Genomic DNA, 11,596 nt, shown 5'->3' on the forward strand with positions numbered 1-11,596 from the left:
TTCCTCGCATGTTTAAAAAATGAGCTGCATCTGGGCATGCACACAAGCTCATAATCACACCTAAATCATGTTCCCCTGATAAAAGTAGCGTCAAACTGAAAGTATAAACTTTGCAAGAAAGCGCCAGTTTGCGTCTTACTTGTTTCCTGCCGACTGCGCTTTGAAAGGAAGAAAAACACAGGTCTTTCATTGGCTGAGAAGCGGCGGAATGGGCCTGGCCCCGCAAAAGGCATCCTTGGTTCAGCATTTCTCTACAGGCTGTCCTCACTCAGTTCAACACGTTGAGCCGAGAGTCCAGGTGTGCTCTGGCCAGGGAAGCACTGCGCTATTTGAAGGATGAAAGGAGGCGATTGGCTTTAGGGCCAAATTTTGGGTGTGTTGCCATGCCCAGAGCTCACAGCCGTGAGCTGCCGCCTTCTATAACAAACCTCCTATTTTAGCAGGTCTCGATATGCATGTACAGACGCTTGCCTCCTTTGTAGCTATCCTGAATCTCTGGAACATGATTTATTTGAATGTCGCCGCCCCTCACTGAAGAGACAAATATGTCTGACTACCCATTCGACGCCTGTGTCTTAAGTTAAAACTTACCGTACATCTTTCACTTCACGCTAGCAGGATCGGCTATGCATAAAAATTTACTTCCTTCTTCATGAATCTTTCATGGCCAGTGGAAACTCGATTTCTGATGCGTAGGTACTTCCTTGTGCCGCCTCTTCCGAACGGACTGTTTAGAATTTTTATCTGCGCAACATTCTTCTTGTCATTCTAAAGTACGCCCTCCTTTCTTAAGCCCTGCTCAATCCCCCTTCGTGGGTACGTACCATTGCCCTGAAACCTGGAAAAGGAAAAGAAGAAGTACAGGAGTCGAGAAACCTTGCTGCTATGCTTATACACCACGGTACTGTTACGCGGCATCCCCGCGGCAGCAGCTCGACACCCGTCCTCTCGCCTTACTACTGGATTCCACCCACCTCGGTGTCATGCGGAGGCGTCTCAGAGGTCCAATCTTACCTGGCGTCCTCACCAGCGGCCACACGAATGCCACAGCACGCCTTAAAAAGGCCGCCAGCTGAAAACCATGGTTGCCTCCCAGCACCGCCGGCACCAGAAGGTCCAATGCCTGTCGGCTCCCTTAAAAGCGTCGCCCCGTTACAGCCCCAAAGAGGGAGGTCCTGGAAAACAGGTTTATCATTGGCCATTGCTACCGCCGTTCTCATAGGCGCCTCCGTGGCCGTGTATGTGGCGGGTCACGTTTTGCAGTCCATAGAGCCAACTGAGTACGAGATCGCGACAGTTGCTGAATTGCCCCAACCTCTAGAGGAGAACGTGCCAGTCGGTTTCCGGGGAGATAACGGTGGCGACATGAAAGATGAGGCTATGACTCACACCGTTTCCCTGTCTGCACTCACGAGCGCCAACGCCTCACGTAAAGATCACCCCCGTCCGACTAAAATCACAACAGTGTTTACGCGATACCTGGGTGACTCTACGTGGCCTTCCTCCACCATCAGTCAACGCACTGGTGTCTTTAGTGTGGCTCGTTTCAAGGAAAGCTACCCAACATCTAGGAGCACAAGCGTTCTATCTCACTCTAAACAAAAACAGCGCTTGTCAACAACTGAACACCTCCAGCAAAAGGCATTTTGGGGTGTGAAGTATTCGTCAGTAGAGAGCACAATACCGACCTATTCAAATAGAATGGACAATACTGTCGTACACCTGGCCCACGATGCGGAAACTGCAGAGAAAAAATTCGACCTGGTGCCAGCAAAGGATCCAAGTTTTCCCACTCCTCGTTCTCCACAAGGAAGAAAGATTCCAACCACAGAACAAGTGCGACAAGTGAAAACCACTTAACAAGAAAAAACAACACAACAGACGAGTATTCCCGGGTTTCAAGAACAAAACTACCTGACTGCACTGTCTGTACTTACAAGTCATATTTCGAACAAAAAATTGGGATTGTTTATATCTGGCGTCGTGCTCCTATGTTATGCAAACATCAGACGTGCGGCTACTGCGACTTTTACTTTTTCATTGGCTCTGCGCTGTAAATAACATCACCGCACTACATCTATGCTGTTTTCTCGACTACAGCCTGAATATGTTTTACGTAGAGTTGTAACGGCCCGCTTTCTTCCAGGACCCTCCTTAAAAATTACATCAACATTACACACTTCTCATTACTTAGCATTGTTCTACATAACCTCAACATATATATATTTTGGCACTACTTGTGCCGTAACCAATGCTGGCACCTCTCTTTTACAAATGCATAATTAATTGGATGCTGCTGAAATTATGCCCGCATTTCAACACTTCACTTTTGCTTTTGTTCCATTTAGCAAAACATATACAACATTGCATTTACGTAGTTTTATTCCCGTGTGGTAAAGGTTTCTGCAAACACCTGCTAGAGCTACAGAATGGTGGTGCACTTTCACGAAACTGTTTCGTATGCTGCTTCAGTACATTTTAGGAGCCGTCGAAGATGTGAACGTAAGATAGAAATCTCCAGATATCCGTGATAAATAGCAGCGCAAAAACTGGACGAAGAACCCGCAAGTGGAAAACACAAACAGGCGCTGATTCTTCAGTACTGTATAATCGTAAGAATCAGACGGTTGGGTCAGCCAGCCTTCTGATTCGTTTCATGAAAAAGAGATTTGATATCTGGGGATAGGGTAAAAGCTACGTATTAAATCTGTACCGGTCACGTTAGCCGCGAAAGTGTTCCTTTCCTTTGTTTTCAGGCATTCTTCGTGTGTTCTTTTTGCGTGCTCTTCGGCCAGTTCTTGGGCTGCTATTCATTATCTATCAGTACCCCCTACTCCAGCTTACAACACTTTACCCATAATCACTGCGAACTGCACTTTCAACTCGTGCGAGGGCCGCAAGTCGATTGCAGTCACTCAGCACGCACGCCCACGTATGATGGCTGTGCCTCCGGCTCCAACAGGACTTTTATTGGTATTTGATTCTCTTTTATGAATGCAAAGTCCTTAAGCGTGCTTTAAAACGCGAAAATTAAACAGAGTCGCCATGGGCGTCAACACGAATAGTACGAAAATGATCCCTGCTGCACTCTTAATCTGGTTCCATATATGTTCCAGTTAAAAAGGGTGATCCATATATTTTATGTGGATCCGAACGGAAGAATAACTGGAACGAGGCATATAGGTGGATCGTATCTGGAACCGTCAGCTTGTTTTCTTTATGTTCGTGGTTTTTATATGGAACCGAAGAAATGGGGTCATGCGATGTCGGCGGTTCCGGTTACTGTTCCACTTATGTCCCAGTAAACGGTTGGGGAGAGTGCGTTTGTGTATTTTTTGCTCGTGTCTTGTTCCACATAACTCGTGCACGGCAGTGAAGTATGCACTCTTTCATGCATCAACTGGAACAATGAACCGCATATATATTAGGTGCTTCTTGACCCAAGATGCACAGGCGCGTTTAATATACACGCTCACACCGCACATAAAATTTAATGAAGTTCGCCGACATCTATGATACTGTCTTGCAGCAGTTAACTTTCATAATACGGCTAAGCTGTAGTTTTAGTGAAGTCCTTTGCCAGAAAACGAAATCCCACTTTTTTGTCAACGCCGTACAAAGCATTAAATGTCGAGAGGAGGATATCTTAGGCAAAAGAAGAAATTGCAGGAACCCATTTCCAGGTGTTCTGCGGCACCCAAACCGCTTTCGTGAACATCGTCTTTTTCAAATTTGAGGCGTCAAGTACAAAATCACCAGTGACTTCAATTTGAGAAGGACTAAACGTCTTCCCTTTCCCCATATGCCGTTCGGGCAAAGCCATAGCTGTTATAGTGCTGAAGAATTCGTGGTGCTTTTGTGAACATCTTCATTACGAAATACTTGTTGAGGCCATTACATTTTATGCATTTGGTTTACAAAGCGTCGCAGAAACGGCAGTTTTTGTTCAACACTCAGTCATCATCTCGCTGTGGTGTAGTACGCGCTCAATGGTACTTAGTCCACGTTACTTATGTTGTGATGGGGTACATACATAATGGTAACCGACTGCGTCACATTTTACACCACACACATCGTGCTACGCATGCAGTTATATGCTTAGAAGTTAGTTTTTGTATTTTGTCTCGTCCCGGCTAGTAATTTTCACAAGCAAAAACGAAAGCCTCTTTGCAGGAGGAGAATGACACGAAACCCGGAGAACTAAATCTACCCCGCGGCATCTGCCTTACACTCTATATATTTATATTGAAATGGCATTCTTATTTCAAATTATGCATTGCAGTATCGCGAAAATTCGCAGTGTTACCCTAATGTTGTTACTTGCCGTAGTAATTCAGGTTCACCGAATGACCTGCCTTCTCCTGCTGGTCCCCCCGTTGCTCTTTTCCTGCACTATTGGTGTTCATGAAGAAAAACTGCTGGAAAACGGGCAGATGTATTATTACTCGCTAATTAGCGCGTATTCACACTGGATTCACTATGCGGAAGTAGTTTTCTATAACGTGGGTATCAAGGAGCGCCGCAGTATATATTATTGGTATTGGAAAGACTTGTCAAGAGAACGCAGTCAATAAAGAAGCGTCGTTTTGTTTTCACTGCAAAGAAAGAAATAAAGCTGTCATCAAAGTTTATGCACACATACCGCACGCGCTCACGGACCGCGGAGAGAAACTTTAGCCCGACTAACGTGTTAAATTGGCTAATATATGAGCTCTTTGTTCCAGCCTCAGAGCAGCGTAGACGTCCGCTTAGAGGCCTACTCCCATTTTCCGAAGCAAATATAAGCGATCAAGGGTGCCGAGCTTGTGATCTCTTCCGCGGACTGGACACTGGCCACGGCGTGCATCGCCAAAGGCACGGAGGAAGAAAAAGTTCGCCGAAACGATTACGAAACGACCGCCACTTCAGTGCGGCATGCCGTGCGCATGCGTTGATAGCATGGAGGAAAGAATACAAGGCAGCGCCGCTTGCGTTGATGCATGGTATAGTGGGACGGCAACGGGTACAACGACGATGAGGGAAAAACGGGACTGCGTGAACACTTTTAACGACAGCAGCGCCCCTACGTCTCAACGTTTACGGAAGCTAGTTTTTGTTCGTCCGCATCCAGCGCCACCGGTGGCCTTCTATAGCGGTTTTCTCGATTGGTCGCGTTATGCGCCTGATGTACTAAATGAACTGTCGGTCAGACTGGCGGGAACGGTTACCAGTTTGGTTGTGGCGTGAAACTGCGGATTTCTTCATGTCCTCGGGCTGTATTTACTGTTCGACGAAGTGAAGTTTTGCCGGGAGGCGCAAAAAAGGTAAGTGCTGCTTATTTATGTTCTGGTAACGGTTGTTGTTCTTTGACTTGTTCATCACTGCGTCCGATAAACGTGCCGCTCCGCTTCCTGTTCGATGCGAGAAACGTTTGCGGCCGTTATTCACTTAAGCTTGTGTGTTTGTGGGTCGGAGTCGGCTTGACATTTCTGACTGCGTACGTTAGCTTGTGCTATTTAGAAAGTGGCTGGTGCGCGCATTTCTCGAGTCTGCATGTCCCTTTATGGTGTGGTGTTGCTTAGTTGTATATTGACGGTTGCTGTACCTGTCAGCCGTACTGAATCTTCTCGGGTTAGTCGCACGCTATTGTCTCACGCGCACACACTGCACAACATGTTTGTCGGAGCGTCTGTCTTTAGACTTATCGGTATTTTCTAACTTCCGCGTTAATTGCGTTGTGTTGGTCTTCTGAGAGCCATAAATTTACTGTGCTAATCACGCTATTCCGCCTAATGTTGATGTGCGTTCAAGGCGTTGGCGGCAGCACTGATTACGTTTAACTGTGCTGTGTGTGTAGTTGTTCCTTGTTTCTTCCAATGCCTTCGATGAATTCAGGTGGTCTATTTACACTAGTCAACGTTAGTTGGCTCCCTGACGTGTAGTGAAATGCAAGGTAAAGGTGTTGTCTGAGCAGTAGCGTAGTAACAAAACGTTCCTTTTGTGGAGGGGAAGGCAAGTGGAAACACGCAGAAAGTGTGGTGCCGTTTCTATGCTGTCAATGTCAGTGGTAACCTGAGACCTCAGAATAATTACCCATAAAACTCACGTGTGGACTATTAGAAGTTTTAACGTCTCAAAGTAAATTTAAAAATAATCCATTCCTGCCATTTTATGCTATCAATGTCAGTGGCAGCTCGAGAGTTGGAATAATTTTCAAAATGCTCGGGTGCAAAGTTGTTGCATCATGATGTGCGCCAAACATTAATCAATATCTGTTCTCCTTTGAACGTAGAAATTATACTGCAAAAGAAGATTGCTACATTATGTATTCATACTCTATGACCTGTTCAGAAAGAGTATATGGCTGACTGTGGAGACATTTGGCCCTCCACTGATAGGTTGTGACAAATGTTTTTGTTCCTCTGCAAAAAAAAAAATGAAAACAAATTATTTCCTTTCTTTACATGCTCCTGCGAAGTCATGGCTGTGGCATTCACTGGCTGAAGACATCTTCGGCATGCTGAAGGGTCGTCGGGGAGAGTGTGGCGGATTATTAATGCCCTGTGGAGCTCATAAGCCGCAAAAGAGTACTTTTTGAGTTGTGCATATTGTGCAGATATTCACCAGTTCGCATAGACCAAGGACAGGTGAGCTTTAAAGTATGTTCAAATATTTTCATATCTCAAATTGTTTAGCAAGGAAAGATTACCAGGGCTTCCGCTGTAAAAAAGACATTCTACTTTCTTGGAACGAATCAGACATTGTTAAATATTTTCTCGTGCTCCCTGGGTAAAGCAAGGCATAAATTTATTCTCTGATATTTTTGTACTGTTTATTTTCTAGGCACTAGGGCGAAGATAGACCTAAAACAGTGGTACAAGGAATGCATATGGCCATTTTAATTGTATTTGGACCCCTTCTTGGAAGTGTATCATCAGAAGGCAACACATCAAAGCCCTAGCACGGGATGAAATCATTGCATTCTACAAGTAAGTACGCACTGCCATTTTTGGGTCTTTCATGGCGCGTTTTTAGGTAGTTTCTTTATAACTAATGGTTTGAAACTTATTTTCAGTGACAGCTTGGCCTGTGGCTCAAGGTGACAGTAGGAGCTTTTCGGAACACGTTAGCGAAACTTTCCTGGAAGTGCCCGTTGAGACGGCCCTGGCATAAACACCCGGGTCTTAATTTTGGTTGGGTAAGCTGGCATTTTGTTTTTGTGAGACTCAATTTCTGGGTCTGTTCGTCCTAATAAAATCTCAGTGTTAAGAAGTTATCGTGAATGCCAATATTGGCCATTGTGTTCACATTCCGCCTATTACGGATGCTCCAACAGTGGCCAAAAAACCACTATTTTGTATTTTAGTTTTGTAAATATTTAGCTTTTACACCTTGAGAGTTGTTGTGATTTGCCAGCACCACGGACACGCCCAACGTGGTTGCTGCTACAACAATACGGTGGCAACTGACGATTTAAATGTCCCGCTTTTAATACGCCTGTAGCACCAATAATACTCCCAAATACAGGCGTAGCATGAGTAATGCTTGCATTGGATTTTGACAGTTGGTTAAATAAGGGGTAATTTTTTTAAAGGGAATTGTTTAGAGCACAGAAAGTGACGTCTGCAAGAAAATGTGCTATAGTAGCGATTTATAAGAAAATTGTGCAACAGCCTAGTTCAGCATTAGTCAGCTCAACTTCTGCCTCATACCACTACGAACCATGGACAGGGGTGATCCAGCTGCGCCATTTGCGCCATTTTGCTACAATTGTACTCTCCTGCGCCCTGCTGTGCCCAGTGGTGTTTTACTTGCGCCAAATGCTCCGAACCGCTTGAACCCAGTCTTTCGGCCGAGAGTTGTGCCCTCAAACCAGCTGAAGCGAGAGACTATCATTCTGCCGCTAACCAGCACGATGGTTCCTAGGTTGGCAACTTGGAGGAAGCGGTGCGCTCGATTATTCGGTTGCCCCAGCCGAGCTCTGCTCATGGTGCAGCCACAGTGCAGCAATAGTGCAGCCACGGTGCCGCTTCGGAGCAGAGATGGTAATTCGGCAAGTCGGCATGCATACACTCCGGTGGCGTGGACCGCAACAGAGTGGTTTCCCGCACTGCTGCAAACAAGCATAATGGCATTACTTCATGTGTATCGCTTGTAGAAAACTAGCGATTGACGTTCGGCCACTCGTGACAAGATGCACAAACGAGAGTGTATTCTTTTCTGCGCTCGCGGCGAATCGTTTTATTACTGTGCGGCCTTATATATTTAGGGCTACTACAGTGGAGTAGCGCTAGCCAAAACTGCATCAGCGTAAGTTTAAACAACTTGCCGTTTGGGATTTTCGCAGCGGGTTTCTCTTTGTTTTTGTTTTTTGTTCTTTTTTTTATCATTCCGCGTGACGGTATTGAAAATAAAGCCCCTTCATATTGCTCTTATCCACCGCCTCAGTGGCCGGGAATGTGGTGCTGATGTTGGCAATGAAAAGCGGCTCAGGTGGAATTTGGGAGAAAAGGGGATCTCATGCCGTGCGTTGCTGGAAAGGGCTGAAAACATTATTTCATCAGGGCAGGCTTTATTACCAGAAGGCAACTCTGCCTTTAGCCACACCCTCTCCGAGCTGAATGAACTTAATGAGAAGGCAAGCAAGAAGCAATAGTATGGTGTGATGTGTGTGAAGTGCAATATTTTCTGTCTAAATATTGTCGAGCCGGACCCTCCGAGCTGGATGAACTGAACGAAACGGCAAGAAGCAACAAATCAGTGCAATATGTTTGAGATAGTGAAATAATTTTATTGTAAATAAAATGGGCCCCCTTTTGGTATCAGTAAGTTTTTGTAATGATTACTTGGTGTTTGTTTTTTAAGTTAAAGAAACGCTTCTCATCTGCTTCACTTGCAGCGGTGTCTAAAGGCTGTGGGGGCACACATTTTTGGTGCTTTAGTTACCAGCTTCAGAGTACAACTGTGGGGAAGTAATTAGCGTTGCCTGAATGGTTGCCAGCCTTCTTTATCTCCAGATAAATGAAGCTGCAACATAAGTTTTGTGCTGCTCCCAAGATGCTCCAAAATCAAGCTCTGATACAATAGTGCTCCAAAATAACATTTTTTCAGCTCCAAAAATTGCTCCAATAGTTCGAATGGCTGGATCACCCCTGCATGATGGAGGTAATACATATCGAGAGGGAAATATTTTAGGGGGAACTGATTCCAAAAAAAAATTTTGCCACACTACGATATTTATGATTTCCTATGACTGGCCATTTATTTCTTTGTGGTAGAAACATCGTTTAGCTGTAAGTTATAATAAGCCAGTTTCACTACAGCATTCTAGGGAGCACATTATACAGTACAGAGAACATTTTTTGCAGAGAGAAGGTGTGTAAAACCTAATGCCGAAAGGTGATTATAGTAATTATTATTTCATTAATAAACGAAACCTCTCAAGGATGAAAAAAAACCTTATATTCAGGATACCGAGGCAGCAAAGTTGGATACTTTCCAGAATCAGGGCAATTTCATTGATTGTCTGTGGTGATATTGTTTAGCGCACTTTCACCTTTAGCAGCACTCCCAGAAAAAACCCAAGAAATCACTGATTTTAAATCAATTACTGTGTTATGAAAGGGACTAAGCAACTCACTCATTTAAAGCAACCATGTAACAAAATTTTCTTGTTTCCTTGAAGGTACATGAGGTGAGCAGTAAGTCTTCTCGAGGCCCGGTTATTCTGAGAAGGGACTGGCGGCATCAATATTGCCCGCAAGAAACACATCACGGATTCGCCGCCTGCATTGTCACTTCAGGATGTGGTCATCCTCTTCGCCGCATATGTCATCTTTTTCATCGTGTCATCATGTTCATATGGTTGTGTTCCTTTGGAGAGTTCTTGGGACTTTTGCAGGGAGTTCTTGGAAAGCATGAGAAGTTTGACAGTGGCCTGGTGTCATTTAAGTTGGAGTCTCTGTTGAAATACTTGAAGTGTTCAGCTCTACTTGGGATTTTAAATTATTGGTAGAGGTTAAAGTATCTCTTGAAAGGCATGAATGAGGTCAGATGAAAGGCATGAAGGGGTGAAATCAAATGAAGAGGTTTAAGTTACTGGCACATGCAAGTTTCATGTCAACTGAACACTGAAGTCGTGCCTTATTTTTCATCATTGGCACAATGCGCAGACTGCCTTTGAATCTATAGTGGGTGTTAATGTAGTTCATGGCACCGCATTGTAACGTCCTTATTATTCAAGTGTAGCTCATGAGATTTTTTTTCATGGCAGTGCTGCTGCTGATGCAAAAGTGACAGTGATTATTTACGCAGATGGCTTCCGCCTTCATTGATAAATTTTAGTACCGGATATGAGCTGACACCCATGACCTAGAAGAATTGAAAATGTGCGTATTTGGCTTGAACAAGTTTTCTTCTTTGAACAAAGCTGCATTTCTTGCTTGGAAGAAGCAGGGCTTTGGTCACAATTACACTGGTACCAAGACGGGAGGGTTTTTATAGTACGCAACTGTGAATTTCACCTAAGGTAAAATGTTGAGGCTGGAAAAAAATGCTTTCAATCCTGCTTTGTAAAACTGGTCACCTGTATGATTCAACGCTGGCTTGTTTGCTTCTTAAGGATGTCTGACTTGTTCCCGCTTGAATTGATGACGTATATAATTAGTCTGCTTGTTAAATTTTAATCTGTGTAACATGCATCCAGCTACCTGGTTTGCAAAATTATATAAGATTCACGCTGGGTTTTGTGAGATTTCTTGGGATGAATTATTTTAAACAACTACAGATTGTTTGGGTAAGTAACGTGCCTTAAGTCAGGCCTTTTCAGGACGCTCATAAAGTCTATTTTGCCTACAAATAGCTTGATGTTACACTTACGTCTGGTGTCAGGAAACTACTATCTTTAATAATCATGTTCTAATGGTGGCATATTGCCACATGTGACCTCTCGTGTCAAAATGTTTCATCGTTAATCTTGGCTCGAGCGTTGTTTTCCTAAACCCTAGCACTGCACTGTTGTAGGTTTGTGATAATACAACCGTGTATGACCTGTTTTTAGGCCTTTCCCTACAATTTAATAGCAAACTGCATTTTCCCAAACAGTTATACGTAAACATAGTATGGCAAGCGCAATGAGTCCTTCCGCCTTTGAATTACCTTGGTTTATCTGATAAGACAGCATATTTGATGCTCACTGTTGTCTGTGTCAGTGCCGCGGTAGACGCACACGTCTATTTATTTGTGAAGCAGTTGCCCCTAATACCGTCTTTATTCACCATGTTTTTGAGTAAAGGTGAATATTTGAAAATGCCACTTGGAGCCTAGTGTTATCGTTATGGTATTTATTCCTTGTACGTTGGTCATTTTCTGCGCAATTTAAAATAGACAGCTATTGAAATCTGAAATGTATGCATACTAACACCCAATAAAGTTGTATAGTATATTGAGAAGCAGTGTATGAGTCATAATAGTTGGTTTCGTGCGTATTTTAATGCAAGTGTATTGTTTCTTTTACATGCAGCTGAAAGTCAGAAGATGATTCTGCGGGTGAAGCAAAAGACTGTGTGCCGCTCTAGGTGCCTCAGACCAACGTTTATATAGAACTGTGCTCCGATAG

General features: G+C 44.0%; 1 long non-coding RNA gene across 1 annotated transcript; it reads left to right on the top strand.

The window, feature by feature from the left end:
• The first annotated feature begins 5,181 nt into the window (after window positions 1-5,181).
• LOC144167255 (uncharacterized) lies at window positions 5,182-11,396 on the top strand. Its single transcript, XR_013321907.1, has 5 exons — window positions 5,182-5,303; window positions 6,458-6,626; window positions 6,823-6,968; window positions 7,055-7,177; window positions 9,665-11,396. It is a non-coding gene; the product is annotated as an uncharacterized LOC144167255 (long non-coding RNA).
• Window positions 11,397-11,596: the final 200 nt, after the last annotated feature.

This window comes from Haemaphysalis longicornis, unplaced genomic scaffold (assembly GCF_048455015.1).
Source record: "Haemaphysalis longicornis isolate Haplotype H1 unplaced genomic scaffold, Haemaphysalis longicornis Haplotype H1 scaffold_2, whole genome shotgun sequence".
NCBI classification, from domain to species: domain Eukaryota; kingdom Metazoa; phylum Arthropoda; class Arachnida; order Ixodida; family Ixodidae; genus Haemaphysalis; species Haemaphysalis longicornis.